The sequence below is a fragment of the Drosophila suzukii genome, chromosome 3, assembly GCF_043229965.1.
Source record: "Drosophila suzukii chromosome 3, CBGP_Dsuzu_IsoJpt1.0, whole genome shotgun sequence".
Taxonomy (NCBI): domain Eukaryota; kingdom Metazoa; phylum Arthropoda; class Insecta; order Diptera; family Drosophilidae; genus Drosophila; species Drosophila suzukii.
The window spans coordinates 92,707,792-92,727,583 of NC_092082.1; the positions used below are offsets into that span (position 1 = coordinate 92,707,792).

The window sequence follows — 19,792 nt, forward strand, 5'->3', positions numbered from 1 at the left end:
AGTTGGCCTCCACAACAGTGGAACCCGCAGACAAGTCAGGAACATCAGAAACACTGAAAAAAAATGCGTTTCACAAAAAACATGCTAATAAGGGATTATTAAGATACATACAAGAATTATTTTAAAGGTATTTAAACAACCTTTAAGGTATGGTAAGATGGTAATATTTTATGGGCTAGTTCAATACTTATTTCAGCCCGATAGTTGTATATTGGTTAATCTTCGTATCAATATCAGTTGAGGGCATACATAAGAACACATGCATGTGTCAAAAAATTGCACTCAAAAAAGGGTGCATTATGTTCCCATGTAACAGAGAACGCGAATTCCTGGCACCTTTTTTCGTGAGTGTACCAATAGCGCACGATGACGACGACGACGGCGCAATTGGTTTTTTGGGAGACAACAAAGAAAGCGAACCACGATTGGGTGGAGTTGGGGGAAAGCGGAGAAAGGGGGTCCAATGTCAGGGGTGTGGGGTGGTTGCTGGTGGGGGTGGTGTGGTGGGATGGTGGTTTTCACGAGGCTGCCAAAGACGTGCGTGGCTGAGATTTGTTTGGCTCTCATCCGCGCACTTCCTGCGCTTTGCTAACTTTTTGCTCTCCCTGCTAATGTCCTGTCTTTGGCCGTGTGGCTGTGAGTCCTTCTGCGGGCAAGTGTGTGTGCGTGTTTTACAACCACAACCTGTGGGGCGGGTGGAAAAAAAGGGAGGAAGGGCACACAGGCACAAAAAGCAATGAAAGGAGCAGAGGCCGGGCCAAATCGTTGCCTTTTTTATGTGACCATTTCCATTGCGACTGCCACTGCGTTCGTGTTCATTAACGTTGCTATTACATTTTAACACACCGAATCGGAATGTGTCCTGGCAACGTCCTTGCCACGCCCCCCGCCCCCTGCCCGGCCCTTCACCGCCCTCGTTAGCTTTTACTTTCAGTTGTTTTGTTTGCTGTTGCTTCTGTTGTGAGAATGTTGAAATATCCTGTTTAACTTTATTTCATTTTTCCACAGCTTCCTACACGTGGCACCCACCCGTTTACCACCCACTTCCGGTGGGTGTGTGCCAGTGTGTGTGCTTTAGTTGGCATGCATAAATTTTTACGTTTGTTGTTGTCTTATCAGATCATTTATTTGCGCAGGGAAAGGCCTCACCCCTCCCGTTTCGCCCATTTCCCGCACTTTTCCTGCCCCTGCACTCGCATTACTCGTGTTATTTGCATGTTGTAGAAAAATATCAATTTGCGTACCTCCGACGTCGATGGTAGACGGTCGGTCGTTTAACATTTTCCGCTATTTACAGGCCCTTTGTCCTTTTTCCTTTGGGCCCGCCTTAATTTGCCGGAGACACAGGCAGCACACCAAGCCCACCGAGAGGTTGTGAGAGATATGCGAGTGTATCTCGAATGTTGTGCAAATGTTTTCCTTTTTCACCGCCCTTCCCCCACTCGCCTCCATTTGGCCATTTGAATATGAATTTATATCAATGTGTCTGGGCCTCGCTGCGTATACGCAATTTATGTAATTCGTGGGGCTATTTGCATAACTATATTGTCCAGGGCGCCTCGCGTGATAATGTAAATTTCCCGGCCACTTCGTTTCTATTTGGCCCGGAATTTATCACTTGGCTGCTTGGCCCGACTTAGCCATTAGCGTGGAGAGCCAAAAGTAAAAGAAGAGGAGCAGGCCAGGCGGATGAAGTCCAAGCAAATAAGGTGAAATGCAGCTCGGACTTATGCCCACGAGTCACGTAACTTCCTGTCGGCGCCACAGTCGCCTTGGTTACTGGTAACTGACTGCTGGCTAGTGGATCCTGGATCCTGAATACCCGGCTCTAAGCTGACTTCGAGTTATGAGCCACCAAGTGGGGGAAGACACTTCGCTGTGGATTCATAAATTTAATGCTTAGCAGCAGTTCACCTCCCCATCCACCATCTACCCATTCCGCCCACTGACCACCCAGCCCGCCAATAACTTTCCTGATAATATCTGGGAATCACCCGGCAGCACTCGCTCTTTATCCCCATCCATAGCTTTCTCTTTCGATGCTGCACCGCGACAAAATATCAGCAATTGGGTCATGAGTAGGTCAAATTTGATCAAACAGTATGCGATAGTCAAAATATGAAAATATTTATTTGTTTGGTGTTGGAAATCAAAAACAGCCAATGATATTTTTGGTGATATTTCGTTTGGGACTTTAAAAATATAATAAAAAGTCCAATTGATATTTTTTTGACACACCTCCAAAATGAAATATTTCGGTAGAACGCGAATTCTTGAGGATTTCTCACCGTGTGGGTTTGTCGTTAGCACATTTCATGTTGCATACTTTTATGTGTTACAGATTTTTCGGCGCGAACGCGGCTCTAATGAGCAGAAGCAGAAGCAGCAGCAGCAACTATAACCACATCATCAACTTTTGGCCCAACTATGTGTCGTATACGTAATATGTGTGAATAGCAGAGCAGGGCGAATAAGAAGTAGCGAGCTGAGGGCGGCGGAGGGGTCGGGAAAAGTTGTGGCAGTGGCCAAAGCACTCACCCACATTTGCGCACACAATTTTTTATGGTTGGTTAACTAAATTTACTTTACTGCCTCCCAAACAGCCGGGGAGACCGGAGAAAGGCAGAGAGGCCCAAGCAGAGCTAGATAGACCGAGGCAATATAGCTGCAATATTGAAAACTGATCAACCTGATTGAATTGCCAGCCACTGAAATAGAAACTAATGAATCGCCCGAGACTTGGGAGCCCCGAAACGTACATATGTAAAATAAAACCAATCTCTTGGGTAAGCCTGCCGTCGATATAAACTTCCAGAGGTTGCGTATACGCAGCGTTGATTGGGCGTGTATTCGATGCGATTACGAATACATAAATTCATTAATGATGCCCTCGCACATTATGCTCTTCGTCCCAGACGAGCTTTAAAGTGCGTTATATCCCAGTACTCACTGCTGCCAGACATCCGGCCAAAGAAAGCCGGGCTCAGCGGGCTCAGTGGAGTACAGTAAGTAGTCCTGACAGCCTCAAAGGGCTAAGGAATCGAACCATTGAGCCGAACTGCTGAACAGTGATGTCACCTTGTCATTTATTCGGGGAGATTTGGCCTTTTTTAAGATGACTTAACTTAATGGAAGATGTTTGCATGGTTGCTTCAGCACTGCAAATGTTTTTTCTTATAATGCTTAATTTATGGTTTAAATTAGGATACTTATAGTAATAATTATTATTTTAGTAATAATATTAGAAATATCACAGAAATTATAGGATTTTAATAACTTATAACTAATAAAGATGTATATAATAAATTGAGTTGCATACTTTTCGACACCTTTGTAAAACAGTGGCGATTTCTGTGCCACCTTCGAGTTATCTGTTCATATCTGTTAACCTTTTCTTGTTTGTCTTTTTCTTGCAGATTTTGGCGCACTTCCTTTGAGTCATCACTGCCGTTGAGCACTGTAAGTAAGCCATGATTTCACTGTAGAACACACTTATTTATTTATGTGCGAATGATTGTGTGTGTGCAGCACCCACATAAGCTGCCAAGTATTTACTGAGGATATTTAGCAAACATTTACTGTCGCCAAATATTGCGAAGGCGAAGTGGGAAGACAGACGGAGTGACACGGAGATGGCATTGGGTTCGCCTATCTCCCCTTATCGATATTTGCGAAATAATAAAAAAAGTGGCAGGCCGCACACAGCCAAAATGCGAGGGAGCAGGCTCAGTTGTCATGCTGGTTCCTCCTTCCTGTATAGGAAGATATAAATACATGCGGGGGATACCCATTTCCATTCCCATTCCCAAACGCCCAGCTCAACAGCTCAATCTGCTACGATTTTGAATGGAGCTGGTACCCAGTGGGTCCCAGATGGGACGCAGAGTCATGAAAAATTACAGAGGGCATTTTGTTCGCCTGTCGCCTCCGCTCTTGAGATATTCCAATTTTTGAAGTGTCAAAAATATCCGCTTATATATAGAAATACATACGGACATTTGTGGTACATACACATGAATATGTAAGCAGATAATGGCAGCTTTTGGCCTGCGTTCCTTTCATAGAGTCGAGTCGACTTGACTTGAGTTGAGTTGAGTTGGCCAAAACAAGAAAAGAACGAAAGAAATTGATAATTCCTTGGCGCAAAACTTTGTGGCGGCCAAACAGAAAACATAAGACAGTAAAAAAGGGGCGAAGCGAGAAGAAAGTTCAAATCAACATATTGATTTTTGTGCGAAAGGGGCGTGTCGTCGCCCACGACCGCAACTACCCACGAGATACGAGTACACAAAGCCGACGCTGACGTGTGTATCTTGTATCTTTCGGTGCTTGTGCTGCTTCTACTGGTTTTTCTGTTTCTGCTTCTGGAGTTGTAAATGTTTGCCAACTGGCGGACAGGGCATTTGCTTGTTCACAACTTTTATTTATTTATGGTTTGATATTTATTTATTTCCCTCCGCATTTATTTTGCAAAAGATTTTGTCTAGATACGAGTGCTTTCCTGGCTGCTCTTAATGGGTTTTGCGTACAATTTCCACTGACTGGCTGGGCTTCTGCTTTTTTTTCAACTTTATTAAATTTGCTGCACAGTAATCAGTTCCAGTTCAAGCTCTTGCCTTAAATTTCAGGAACTGACCATTGTTCACTCCTTTTATTTATTTCTTTTTGGATTTCTATCTATTTCTGGGTATATTTCTTTGGCAGGAATTTACTTTTGATATCTTTCAAGTTGCTTCTAATTTGTTTTATGTAAAAATTGAATTTGGTTGGCTGGCTTCTGCTTTTATTGGGTTTATTAAGTTCGGTTATACCTCTGCTGACCCAAAACGATAGCTGAAGTTTACCTTAGTAGTGATTTGTGTTTGCAAACTTTGGCCAATATTCCATTATTAACTCTGCCTTCAATTGGAGCACAATTTAAAAGCAGGAGTATTGGATTTAAATAACATTCCGTTGACTGAACTTCTTTAATATCCAATTGAAACAAGACAAGTAGAAGAAGCTAGATGATGAAAGACACTCGGCAGTAATGAGGTTTCCTTGCATTTTCAGGAGCCGAACTCTTCTACCCACTGCCTTCCTTGGATCCTTTTGGCTTTATTAAATTTGTTTAAATCTTTCCCGACCGGCCTGACCTGACCTACATCAAAATCGGTTCCCATTTCGTGGACCTGCAAAATGTTGCAAATTTGCTAACCCTTTCGGGTTTGCTGCCTTTGATTTGCTCCGTTCAACTTTTGCCAACTGTATAAAGTTTCAATTTGTTTGTCCTTTTGCCAGCTTCAGTTTTCTGTTCTCTGCTTTGCCTTTGGATTGCTTTTTCCGTTTCTGTTTTGGCGCATCCCTGCACACGCCACACTTTGTCTCAGCCCGCCCCCCGAAATGGCAATTTAACAATGAAAAATTAAAAGAAAATTCAAAGTTTTTCTTTCTCTGCAAAAGAGGCTTATTCCCGTATCGCTTCGGATCGGGTCTACCTAAGTAATTACAGTTGAATGGTGGCTGCAAACAAAGGAAGCGGGGAGAGAGAGCGAGAGGGAAATAAATGGTGTGTGCAAAGGAGATAGAAACGTTTGGTGTTTTCCCGTTTTTATGCCGGAAAAAGGGTTTTCCTGCAAATATTTAACAGCGAGCCCCATTTGTCATTGGAATTTTCGCTCTTTTTTTTGGGGGGTTCTGACAGGCTTTCGCTGCTTTTTTTTTGGCGGAGTGTGCTGTTTCGGACACTGTGATGTTTAATTAATTAGAGCGCTCTTAAATATTACATGGCAAATTGCTGGATAGTTTGATCCGCTGGATAATTCAATTTATGGCGGGAATTTAGAAACGTTTTGCATAACAATGCGCATTTGCATGCCCCAATAAGTAGGCAACATAAATAATTTTTCACTTTGCCCACTCACACATGTGCGGGCCCAGTGAAAGCTCTCTTAAAATATCATTAGCATGCACACAGACACACATCTGAGTCCTGACCTCCGACCCTAAACGCCCTCCCACACCACCGCGTTTGACAAGATTTAAAGCATTTTTCATGTTGCCTTTTGCCACTTTGCTTTCGCTTATGTCACTGGGTATGGCTAACAAATACATACATAAATCCACCCGAGGGTTTCCCTCAGTAGTAACATGGAAATTTGCTCGTTTTCCTTCTGGGTTTCCCGCCCCCCCTATCAACCACCACCCACCACCCACAGCCCACCGTTTTAACCGTTGCACGCATCTTTTATGTGTGTTTTGTTGCTGCTGCAAAATTTACAACGGAACCAAAAAGTTATGAAACTCATTAAAACACGAAACTAATTCAAACACCCCGGGCCTAATTGCCAACTCCAGCCTAAGCCGAAAGCAAATGGTGGGCCAAGGAGTCCTGCGAGAATGAGGAGATCAGCAGGAGTGGGAGGTCCTTCGCCTCGGTCTGCTGCCTGAACGATTCGCTGGCGAATCCAAAAAATTATTTAGTCAACAGAAATTAAGTGTCCCAGCTAATTTAACACAGCGCTGGGTCAGCGCTCTCGCTTCCTCGCTTGTCTCTTTCCTTTTCCCGCACCCACTTTGGGCTATACACCGGAAGAAAAACGTCCTCATGGGGGACATAAAATCTTACGAAGAGGAATCTTGTAAAGGTGTAATTTGGAAAACATTTCAACTTAATTGTTAGTATCTTCAGCTCAACAAGAAATGCACTTTGCCTTTTGAATGCATATTGTTGCAATCATTTGTTAGTGGTTTCAAAACACTTTTGATGTATCGTATTTTTACTAATGGCGAATGTAATGCAAACTCTTGTTGATTTTCCTGAACTCTAGCATCAATCATCCAAAACTAACCTCCTGATTTTCCCCAGTGTACTTGCCCGCTTTTTGGTCCTGCAGCGCACCGCAGCTGGTGGGCCGCAGATGCCTGCGACGCGTTAGAATACTTACAATTTTAATTTGAATAATTTTGCAGGCTCTAAACGTAAATTACCCTCGCATTATTTTTTTCGCCGTTGCCCTGGCTTATTATTTTTTTCCCCATTACTTTTCGCCCGCTGACACTCCATCGCCCCACTTCCCAGTCCTCCGACTTTGGGGCTGTATAGCTATAGCTTATTTTTTGTGCATAAGCATTTTGAAAGATTAAACTTGGCGCACTTGAATGTTATTACACGTACCACGAGCCAGCGCCAACACTTTCATTTATTATTATTTTTTTATGCCCCGGCTCGAACCCAAGCCCGAACCCAGAACCCAGAAACCCGAACCAGAAACCTAAAAAGAGTCCTAACCCCGGCCCAATTGTCGCCCCCATCCATTTCCCCCCCATCAGCCAGCCATACAGAAAAATCACACATCGTTAGCTCAGCAGTTTTTTCCCTTTTGGTGTTTCCTTTTTTGTGCTTTTCATTTTTTCCAAGCAGCGTTTTCCAGCATGCGTCTGTGCCCTTGTCCCAGTGGCAGTGAGGATGAGGCTGAGGCAGTGCCGCAGCTAGGAAACTCGCAGCTCGGAAACTCGGGTCCCATAACGCGGCATTTATTTTGCGCTCCTCCTGTAGAATTGTGCTTCCATAAAAATTGCTTTGCTTGCTCCTCTGCTCAGTTCAGTTCAGTTCAGTCACTCAGTTCGACCCTGGAAGTCCTTGGTCTCATCCCAGCCAGAAGACGCTGCATAGGAGGAGTCCTGTCCTGGCCTGTCCTCTCGAGTCCTGTCTGTCTGTGGCCCAATGTCCCGACCCGCTTGAGTTTTGTGGAAACATTCGAGCAAGCAACTCTATACATTCGTATAGACACACAATCTGGAGGCCAGCAGCATTAGCTGAAAAAACATCGGGCCATTATATAAAATGCCCTTCCAGAGAGTCCCATGATTGATTTAGATATTAATATTTGTATGGGTTTGTGAACCTTTATTAAAACCAATACTAAAATTAAAGAGAGCGACATCAGTCTGCTCGAATTAGTTTTTAAAACATATATCAATACTTTCTGATTATTTAATTACAAATCTTAAGCTTATTAAATAAACATATAAAATATTCTTTGCCCCCTCAATGCAAAATTATACTAAGTTGCTAGGAAAATATAAAGCTCAAAATCCGGAACACGTATCTTTTACAATTACGTTAAAACCAAACATTCTTAAAATCAATAATCATATTAATAAAACATTTGGCCTTATAATCGTTTTAATTATGCTCCATTCAGGATTTGTTGATTATAATTACAAATTGAACCTGGGGCATTTCCGTGTCAGTGCCATTAATCAGTATTCACGTACCTTTTGTATAATTCATCAACATAAAATACAATTGGTGGGTTAATTTTGTTTTATTTATAATAGCTACAATCAAAATGCGTGCTTTGGCGTTTTATTGTTCTACATATTATAAATATTTGGGCAGTCGGTTCATGCATCTATAATATTTACTATAATGGTTTTCCAAGTCAATTTCGAGGGCTATATGTGTTTTCCATGAATACTTTAGGTCCCGAAGGACGAGGGATTAGCCGTGTTTTTGGTTCCAGTAATACTCTTGCTCGGTTCAGGGTATATACATACATATAAGGTGTGGGGAAGGGCACATTCAAACATGTGGAAATACGCATACGCCACGTAGACAGCGGCAGCTTTATGCTCATAGGTTTTAATGTGTGTGTGTGAGTGCGAGTGCTACTGTGTGCGTGCGTTTGTGAGCTCAAAGTTTCTTTATTTAATTCAGTGAACTGTAAAATGTGCTGAAATGTTAGATTATTGCTTTTCACCCAGCCGGCGACTAGTGCTCTTGGCCAGCTCCATCAGCTTCCCATTTGCCCCGGGTTCCCCGAGTTTCCCCCTGACTTTCCCGCCTTTCCGCAATCTTCTTTCCACTTTGTGCCCCTCCACACTTTGTGTGTTATTGTTGGGGTCGCGGCTGCTTCCCTCTCCATTTGACCGATGTTTCAGTGGCTCCCAGTGCTGCCCCAACAAATTCCAACTGCACTCCTTTTCACGAAGATAATGCGTTGATAGCCCCGCCAAAGGAAAGCACCCAGAAAAGTCGGGCAAAGGGAACCAAATTGGGCAATTTGCTTACACACAAAGTAAGAAAACGAGCAGAAAAGAACAGAAAAGAAAGCAAAAGAAAAAGCGGCAAACGTATGAAAGAATTTAGAGAAAGTTCCCTCGGAGTGAGTTGGCTGGAAGACCTTTTCGGGCTTGATGGAATGGCCATGAAAGGTTAACGGGACACGTGTCCTGGACCCGCTCCTGAATGCACAATGCCAAGGGATAAGGACAGGGATACGGCCAAAAGGATAAGACGGGTTTTCCATTTTCATACTCAACGGGTTCGCCCTAAGGGTTGTTGTTATTTATCAACAAAATTAATTAAGAATAATATTTGGAAATTAGCCAACGAATCAATCAGAAGGGGTGCCAAGTCTATTTTTGTCGTTTTTAAATTCTCGGGCCTTTTTTTTATATTCCCTTGCTGCTGGTACTATCACAACACTCGGCTAGAAAATGTTTTTAGCTAACCAAAGTATTGTAATATTTGTTTGGATTAATCAGAAAGGTAAAGATATCTTTTTCTAAAATATACGAGTTTATTAAAAATCCTTATGAAATACGTGTACTCTTAAATCACTGTTATATTTTTGTATATAATTATAATTTTATAATAATTAATACCCTCAATTTGTAATTTTCAAATGGTTAGCTAATTTTAGTCTAAAGTGAAAGCCGGATCCCAGACCTGAATCCTGTGTACACCATCGATCTAATCTGCTTAGCGTGCCCCTCGATTCATCACCTGTCCCTCCGGCTTATACACAGTTGATTGCTCCGGATTCGGCGTCCCTTCATGAAAAATTCCGTGCATGCATTGACCAAATTTTTCTTAGTCCAATAATCTTAATGACGAAACTTAAAATTTACGTGAGCTGCCTTGAATTATTCGCGCCCGCCGTCGTGGCAGGAGATTACCTGTTACCAGCTGACAGTCCGACCCTCCGAGTCGCGTCCCTTGGCCGCCTTGTTTGCATAAAGATATGCTATGTATTAAAAATCCAGCAAAGATGCGGTTTGAGGGGCTCAGGGCCTCAGGGTTCGTGGGTTCGGAAGATAAACGTGGTGAAACGGGGGGTGCTGACGCTGATGCTCCAAAGACGCAGCTATGTATATCAATATGAACGCGACAAGGAGCTCTGCAAATTGGGGTCGACAGCATCGACAATGGCGGCTGCAAACAAAGTGTTGAGCAGATTGGCTTTTCGACGGACAGCCGTGCCGGATCCGGGATGAATGTGGCACTGAGAGAAATTTTGGGAATTTTATATAATCTCTTTCTGTTTGGAATGCTTCACACTGTCCGTGTGGCGGCAGAAAATGGTCAGAGCTATCTATCAGTCATCACTATCTACCTTAGTTATGACCTTGGTTGTCTCTTGATTTACTATCAACGCAACTATTTCTATTTTTGAATAAACCCAACCATCCTTTTTTCTAAGTCATAAAACTTTCTCTCAGTGACTAGAAAGCAGCTGCTCAAAATTGGCATTCAAGATGCGCAAAAAATGAAAAGGTTAAAGAAAACTACTTGTGTGCATAAAGTTTTCGGAGGATGGCCTTCAAGTGATTTTCATTTTGGCCATATTTAAAGTGAATTTATGTAGCCCAGCTGAGCGCCTGCATGGCCTGTTAAATTGTAATTATTTCGGAATAAATTCAGACAACCCAAATCCCCCGTTTCCAATTAGTATTCAAACAGTCGGTTGTGCAGACTTTCTTCGAGTAGGGGAAGTGCAGCGCCTGAAATTGGCATTTAAGATGGGTGTCATCCCACCCACTCAATGGAAAGCTGGCTGTTTATGTCCTTGCCCGCCTGTCTCTCCATCTGTCTGGCTGTCTGTCCTGGTTTTCTGGGTTTTCTCCGGGTTTTCTCCAGGCTTCTGCTGCTCTGCTCGTTCGTGCCTAACGAGCTGCACTCCAAAGGCATCGCGGAATACCGCTCCTGGTAAAAGTCGATGGCGATGGCGACGTCGAAGGAATGGATAACCAAGTTGCCGGATGGCTCGTTGATTCCGGGCGGAGCGAGGCGGAGGGTCCTTGCGGAGGAGCGCCCTCCTTTCCCGCTGATTGTTTGCCTTGTTGTTTCGCCACAGATTGTTGATGTTCGATTTAATTTCAGCCCTTGCTGATTTTTGCGTTATTTATTTTATTATAATACCCTTTACATTTAACGGCGCGATAAGGCATATTGACTTTGACATTAATTGCTGGCCAAGCCAGATCCTCGGAGTCGAGCTCCTCGAGGCAGTTTCCTGCCACTTGAGCACGCATTTTATTGGCGGTCATTAACGTCAGCATCCAGTCCCCGAACGGGGTGGAAAATGGGAAACGGAGGTGGGAAATGGGAAATGGGTTGCTTTCTGGCGGGCACCCCGAGCGGGTGTCGCAGGGCGGATGTGGTGACAGGTGGCTGAAGGCCGGCCGAGTGGGCGGTGCGATGTGGCTTAATTGCTGATTTGTTGTCTTGGCTGCGTAGCCATTCGGGTAATTGCATTCGTGCGGTAAATATTCGAGACGCCAGTGGAGGCCATTAAATTTAATCACCTTAAAACTAATTCGAGGAAGTCAACTAATTACGCCTGGCTGCCAGGATGGAGACAATGACAATGAAGCGCCGGCAGATTGGCTAAACGTGTTGATAGTTCTCGGATTGTTGTGCTGGGACAATCAAGTGGTCAAGTCAAGCAATCATATTCGTCCATCGGATATTGGGGGATATTTTCCAAACAGAAACAGAAACAGAAACACAAACACCACCCGGTCGCATTATAATAATAATCAAACAATGGCTATGGCAGAACAATGAAGTTTCATTTTCATAGCCGGCAATTTAGCCAGGACCCAAGTAGCTTTGCCAAATGGTTTTGGCCATTTGCTCACCCGCCCACCCACTCGAGTGGCTATATCGGAGCGTGGGCAGCATTTGTGTGCACTTCTTGTCCGCTAATCTTTAAACCTGGCCATGGTGAAGCCATGTAGTCTCAAGGAGCCCACTCAGTGCTTACATATGCACAGCGCGAAAAAAAGCTTAGTAATAATTTATTGGCGTTACAAACTTGATAAAAGCCAAAATAATGGGGGTGCCTAAAAGTATCCAGTGGAAAAATATCAAGAATTCAGAAAATATTGTTGCATGCTTTCGAACATCTTTATAAATTATTTAAAAGTTATTTTGATCTAAAGAAAGTGTATTGTAACTTTTTTGTAATTTTAATGAACTCTGTAGAGAAAGAATAGAAGTACAACGCGTTTGACTTTGGAAAGTTCTGGTCAAAGAAGTTAGACTGATTCGGAAAATTCCCAAGGGCTTACGAAAAAAGTTTTCTCTATTGTAATCCCCAACTTTTCTTTCCGGACTAACAGCTTCACGGTTTTGGTCATTTTCCTTGGGTTGGAGAGTTTCCTTTGAGTGTACTTCCCTAGCTTTTCCGCTGCAACGTTGCCGCTTTTCCGCTCACCGCCCACTTCGGCAGCTAGTTGAGTGTCTTAAGCAGTCGCAAACAGGCTCATAAATATTCATATAGCAGGGGAGTATTTGCAATTGCTTTGGCTGCTTTCGCCCCCGCCTTTCTCCTGGCCACTTTCTCTTTGCCTTTGTCTTTCAGTTTGTGGAGCCGGGGGCCTTACCTCTGCGTTGACATTGCAAATAGAGGCAGACAATGAGGATAGATATAGTGTGTCCTTGTGCGCACATATACATATCCTTAAGCTGCTTCCGATGCGAACACGTGCCTAATCAAATGCCAAATTAAAATGATCTAGAGCTGTGTGTGTTTATTTCTAGACCCCCCTACGCTCACCCCGCCCCAAAATGGAATCCAATGCCCGGGAAAGTCACTTCGATTCGCATTTGCCTGTAATCTGGCGAAATCTCCTGAAGACTTCCAGGGATTAGCTTACTAAATGCCAACAATACGAGTGTTGTGTGCTTGTGTTGGCACGGCCTTTACAATTTAACGCACTGCCAAGTTCAAATACACAAAAGGCGGCCCACGGAAAAAAAGAAAAACCCAAACAAGTTAGGGGAGGTGGGAGGTGGGGGTCCCGCCCCCTCACGCCTCCGTTAACAATAATTTACGCAACTTTGCTCCTCTTTTGTAAAAATAAATATATATAACTTACAAAAGCGCCGCAGGGGAACGGCCAACATAACCCCAGACATTGGGGCAAATTTCGTAGTAAAAGAGCGTTATATTACCACATAAGGAAGGGGGTTCTGAATTCTGCTATGTGGGGCAATTCCCAAGGACTGGCTGGCAAAACAATAACCGTACTGCCGAAAACGAAAAACATTTGTCAAAAATACCAGAGAACCGAAAGCGAAAACCGAACCGAACCAAACCAAACCAAAACGAACCGCAGGACTCTGGCTTTTCAAAGTGGAACAAAACAATCTTTGTTCAATATTTTATTATCGTAATTTAATATTTCGCCAGGCGTCGTGTCAACACTGCCCTCACAGCCCCTTTTTTGCCCTCTGTCCTGGTGGGCGCTTATTTTTCCGACGCACTGTTTAATATTTATTAAAAAGTCATGTGCGTACGCTGCATCGCCGGGGAATTACAATATTTCCCCCCGGTGGCGACAAATGAACGAGCCGAAGCCGCTTAGCTGGGATTGGGGCTCAATCTGCGACTCTGGGTGGGCGTGTGCGTCCTTTGGGGTGGACCTCAACTGCGTTCTACGAATTACGATTGTATATGGCCCGAAAAAATTGCGTTTTAATGTGAAAAACAGTGGGCGATTTAATGCCACACTGCGTATGAGTGATGCGTTTTCGGGATGGCTTTGAAGTTTATTACTCATCCGTCCGACTGGCCTGCCATTGGGAATTTATTTCTCGGGGCAACGAACTCGTAATTGTTTTTAGCTGAAATGAAATAAATACAATACTTTTATTTACCCATTAAGCAGTAAAATAAAAATCAGATTAAATGTTTTGCTTGCAAAGTTATTGATCACAAATATATAACGAGAAAAAAGAAGGAGTTTGAAGTAAATTATCCAAACTTGGGCCTAAGAAAGAGCCCACCCTAGTTTTGCCAGTGTGTGTATCTGTGTGGTTGCGGTATAAAGTAATTGCTTTGAGGACTCGTTTCTCGTCAGAGTCCCGAAAACAGCTGTCGACAGGCACTCCCAACTCAGCTTCCAACTCCACTGTCACCTCTTAAAAAGGCCTACTTTCACAGCCCGTCTGTTGCCTCATCCGCTCGCCTGTAATTTCGTTTTTACGTCTTTGAAATTTTGCATTTGTTTCATCGAACGCCTTCATTACATTATATAGAACTGACAAGTGATGCGGAATTGAGCGTTGGCGCTGCACAGTGGGACGAAAGACGTGGGCCACCCCACTTAGTTGTGGTGTCGTAAATGACTCTAATTAATTCAATTGTACGGGATTTAGTAGATAATGCTAAAGAATGGACAACATACTTATCCACAACTGTTGAACAATTATAATTAAGCAGCGCTAATAAAATAATAAATATTGTAGATTTCAATTTAAAGATTAAAGAGCTGAACAATAAATAAATCACTTTAGCTACAGGTTAAATTGAATTAAAGTCCACTAATGCAATACGATTAACTGATGGTCTGTATTATAATTTAATTTAATTCAAAATTGTTAGGCCTCGCCTATGCTTTTTATATTGAGTACGGAATAGTAAAGAACTCAGCAGTTCGGAAATATTATCCCTATAAATCAATTACTCAAATGAAATAAAACGAAATTCTTTAGTTTTTCTTGTGTTATAAATATAAAATGTATTTTGAAGTAATAATACAAAAAGATCAATAGGGAAGTATTACCTTTGTTAAACACCGCCAATGGCCAACGAAGTGAATGCCTTTATGGAAAACCGGCGGAAGTGAATCAATGATTAACGGAGGGCTCGTTGCGAGAGATTTTTAATTCCATCTTTCAACGCGTAAGCCCATCGATTCGATTGATTAAAAAATGAATGATTCGAGCGGCCAGTCACTTTGTTTGCCCTGAATAATTAAGCGATTTTTGCGCCTTCGCCGCGCCGCCCGTAGTGTATATATCCACTCAACTTATACTCAATTAAGTGTTTACTTAAACTGAAAATCAATGTTTATGCCTCATTTACCAATCTTCTGCCCATTGTGCGTCCAAGAAACCACGGGAGGGGCATGGAAGTGGTGAGTCCTCGGAGTACAAGGACGTGGTCGTCGGATGTTGGATGTCGGGATGTTGGGATGTTGGGATCTCGGGATGTTGGGATGTTGGGATGTCGGGATGTCGGGCTGTCGGGGATCCTTCGACAGTCACGAAAAGGAATGCATGAGCCGCTCTGCCTGTCATTTAGTATGTAAATTGAGATAAATCGTTTCTCGTGCCTGCCACGCCAGCACATAAACCCACAGCCCCGTACTTACATATACTCGGTGTGTAAGTATATACAGCTTGTTACACATTGCATATATGTATCAGCCAGCCCCCAAAAGTACATAAGGCAAAGTGTAAGTAACACGTCCTTATGCCGCCAACAACAATGGGGAAGGCTCCAAGACCAACTCACCAACACACCAACACGCCAGCTGATGTATGGCGAGCGCGGCATACGGTGCGTATGAGTTATTTCCACAGCCGAGCCCCGCTTTTATTATTAAAAAAGGCGGCTGAGGCAGCCAGGAAGCCCGCCCAGGCGGTGGGCGTGGCCAGGACTTGAGCGTGACGAGCTTTGATGTTTAAATGACTGCAACGGCTGCGGTGGTGGTGCATGTGGATGTGGTGGTGCAGCAATGTCTGTGGGGCACGGCCTCCATTGGTGCCGCACGCCACTTGAAGCCCTAAGTGCATAATTGACTTAATTAGCCACCAAAACGGCGTTAGTGCAGCAGCAGCAGAAAACCGTGGGCAGGAGCAGAAGCCAGCCGCCAAGGTACAGTTCGCAGTTCGCAATTTGTGTGGTCGATGCTCCTTGGAGCTTGCAGGCGCAGGGCTCAAGGACTCCAAAGTTCCGACTGCCGCTGCACTGCCTCAGCACACGAGCCAAGCCCTCAGCCAAAGGTTCCACACTGGCAGAAAAGTAGGACTCTGATTCAGGGAGTTGGGCATGCTAGCATCAGCGGAGCTAAACAAGCTAAGAATAATGGGAAAATCGGTTAAGTCTATAAACTACTTTGGTATCTGAAGATTTTAGTAAGCATGTCTTGTAAGATCTACAAATCACAAATATAGGTGTCTAAAAGTACTTTTTGCATACTTTCAGGTGCTAGTGATTTTTGAAGCACCCCCATAAATTTGAATGTAAAATATAGTTACAAGATATACTAGCTGCATCCTAGTAATGTGCGGTAATATTTTTTCTGAGTGCACTATCGCCTTTCGGCTGGCTTTCGTTGTTAGCAAACTGATTAATCGCTAAGCGCTTGGTAAGCACTTTGTACTCTGACCTCCCTTGCTCGTCGAATTCCCTGCCTTGAAGCCCAGGCCCAAGCCCCTTGCCCTTTTTGAGACCCCTGCTTTTGGGTTGCTCCCCGTTTCGGAACACAAATCACGAGAACTACACGCGCCCGTTTAATGCGCTTATAAATTTGTTTTCGCTCTGCAAATTTACTTGGCCTCTGCCTGTGCAAATCACCATCAGCCAGTGCCCCCTCCATTCTATATCACCCATTTCAGACCCATTTTCGGTCCCCATTGTCCTCAATCCCCCTTTGGCTGTCGAACGGTGGCTTGTTTTGGCGCTGTTGCGTAAAAGTTATCGATTATTTATTCAGAAACGCAACAAATGGAACAAAACTTGGTCAAATTTTACGTGGTAATAATTTTTGGAGCCGGGCTGTTAGCATCAGATAGTGTCCTTTGTACAGTGTTAACTGTGAAAGTTAATGGGTCCTTGAACATTATTATTTTTGCTTTTATAACAAAAATTTGGAAGGCTGCCATTTCACAAAAGCGATTGGTTACTTTGGGAAATTGCAAAATTTGATGTGCCGCTCGTTTATGTGGTGAATAAATTTAAGCACTTTATTTGCACGGCAATTAAGTAAGATATTAATGAAGTTTTGGGGTTTGGCATTCTGGATGTTTATTCGTCATTTGCTGCAAAATATTATGTTATTTGATAAGGAGTTCTCCTTTCGAAGCCTGTCCTTTGTATAGCTTAATTCCACGTGCACTTGTTCCACTCAGAAAACTCTCTTCAGAGTTTTCAATGAACCTGTCACTTTCACCACCTTTCACTGGCTTTCACCTGGCTTTCGACTCCATTACAAAGTTTTCCATGTCGCCTGGTCCTACAACTTCCGCTTCCTGTTCGTATGAAACCATTTCGCCTTAACTCATCGCCAACAGTCACACTCGCCTCGCAGCCTTTGACCTCACTAATTAATTGGCAACTAAAGTTAATTCTATTTTGCCTTAACTTGCATTCATTATCGCACCGTGCCAGGCATCACTGTACTTGAGGGCGACGCCACTACGTGATAAGTGCGATTCATTTAGAAGCACACTCACTTTCCACAGCTTTAACCCCGCCCGCCCCTTTTCGTGCGCCCGAATCCATTTATGCACGTCTATGGAGCACCTCGCAGCCCCACTTTTCCGCCCACCGCTCCTCCCTCCCACTTTTCCCCCCCATTTTCCACCCCACTTTCCATAGGCCGTTCCACGGGAGGCAGGGGCATGTTTGCCCGGCCGTTTTTGCTGTGCGTTGTTGGTTTCTGTTTATTTGTCTGGATATGTGGGTCGGTAATTGCTTTGCAAAGAAATAGAGCATAACAAATGTTACGTGGCGAAAGTTTATATTCCTCCGGCTATTCCGGCAGTCGAGCAAAATGGGAAAACGACCGCCGAAAATTGCGAAAATTGCGAGGGCCCGCCAAAATGGAGCAAATGAACCCACTAAGAGCTGTCTGTGTAATCGAAGTTTCACTTAGCAAATCAACGAAGTTTGCACACACCGCTTACACCACCTAGCCGAACCAAATTAGCGTGCCACCACGCACACACAGCTCCGAAAAAAAGGGAAACTATCTATGTATATATACCCATGTATATATACCGGCAACCAGGCATCGCAACAATTTGCAAAGTGAATTAACATGCCAACATCCTTAGCAGCCAGGCGACAGCCAACTAACCAAGCGAACTCCACTCTAGCCCATCCCAGTGCTGCCGGGTTTCCATTGGATAGCTCAAATATAGCCAAACTGAGAAAAAAGTAGTGGCAGTTAAATAATTTAACTGATTTATGAGATGGTTTTTAGATGAAAGTAATAGAATTGAAGTTTTTTATTTAAGATATTACTAGTAATTTAATATTGTTGTATTGTATTGTTGAGAAACGTTTTCAAAACAATTAAAGTGTTGTCTAAAAGTATGCAACGACATTTTTTAGATGCAGAAGTCCGTTCTTTTTCGTTGCATATTTTTAGATAGGTTTTCTGTAGCATACTTTTAGATATGTTTTCTGTAGCATTTTCTAATATGTGAAATGTTTTTTATTGTTAGTATTTTTAGTTAGTCAAAAATATTCCAATACCAAGCCTTATTTGTATTCTAACGTAATTCTACAAGCCTTATCTTATCACGAACGTAGAATCACTTCTGTATATTTATGTATCTTGCGTATATATAACCTCATAAAACGTTTCATAGAAACCCGAATTCTAAGAAAGAGTTTTCCATTGCTGAACAACAAATAAAAGTCGGAACAGGCGCATAATTGAGGAGATGTAAGGTGAAATGTTTTTCCCAGTCTAAGCAGGAGTTGACGGGAAACAATGATGAACTGCCAGCACTGCCCCATCGCTATCTCCATCGCCAAACCACCAGCCTTTTGGGATCCGGATCCCCCCTAACCACTCGCTGTGCGACACGTTAAAGTTTTAATTTGGCCATTGACGTCACAATCAGTGTTCGCCATGGCAGAGAAATTCGGGAGTATTATCTCCAGTGCCCCACTCGCCAAAGCAGCATGCTGCGGGGCAATTGGGGGCCCAGAGTTGGGGACAACTGGCTAATTGTTGTGCGTCCAGTGTCCGAGAAGGCAGTAGAAAATTATAATTTGCATTTATAATTTTATTGACAGTAAAATGTATTTAATTTTCGGGGTCCAATGCCAGGGGGGCGAGGAGGAAAGGGCTGTGCTCTGCAGGGCTGCCATTCAAGTCAATGTTTGCTCGCTCTGGCAGCAGCCCCATCATCATCATCATCAACTTCAGTGGCAGGAGCAACAATAAAGGCACCAACAGCATCAACAGCAGTGTGGAAATGCGGCATGAAAAATTAAAAAATCTGCAAAATATTTCGACAGCTTTTCGGGCGACGCCAAAATGGCAAACGACGGACAACAGCGGAAACGGCTGACGAGCGCTTAAAAGCGGACTTTCCGGGGGTTTTCCGGGGTTTTTCGGTTGATATGGGGGCGAAAGCGACCAGGGGACTAGAGGCTGCAGGCAGGAAGCTGAAAGCGAAAATGAAAGGCTAGCGTAAAACTCGAAAATCCTCTTAATAATTCATAAAACTTTTGAAAACTACTTAACTCTTAAAACTACTAACTGAATCAAACTAAACTAAAGCGGCTACAAATGCAGGGGCTGTGGAGGATGCTCCGCCAGAAAGGTGCCACCACCAATCTCCATCACACAGGAAAAAAACACTGGGTGATCGATTTTATTTTATTTAACTAAAGAACTCAATTTAAAGATTTATTAATTCTATCGGTTAAAAGTTTGGCAAACTTTAATGCATTTCCTAATACCATAATCATATTTTTGAAAGATATCT

General features: G+C 43.4%; 2 protein-coding genes across 7 annotated transcripts in view; one reads left to right on the forward strand and one right to left on the reverse strand.

Annotated features, from left to right (window-relative positions):
- The window catches only part of RpL6 (ribosomal protein L6), a 127,891-nt gene that overhangs the window by 39,098 nt on the left and 69,001 nt on the right, over positions 1-19,792 (reverse strand). Inside the window, exon 1 of one of the 6 annotated variants that reach the window (XM_070996330.1) lies at positions 8,253-8,256. The exons of the other annotated variants lie outside the window; for them this stretch is intronic. The gene's annotated coding sequence lies outside the window, so the exon portion shown is untranslated. Of the gene's footprint in view, positions 1-8,252; positions 8,257-19,792 lie in introns of those variants that run through there. 6 annotated transcript variants of the gene reach the window in all.
- The window catches only part of kek6 (kekkon 6), a 43,918-nt gene that overhangs the window by 8,498 nt on the left and 15,628 nt on the right, over positions 1-19,792 (forward strand). The window contains exon 2 of the mRNA XM_036819354.3: positions 3,417-3,459. The gene's annotated coding sequence lies outside the window, so the exon portion shown is untranslated. The remainder of the gene's footprint in view (positions 1-3,416; positions 3,460-19,792) is intronic.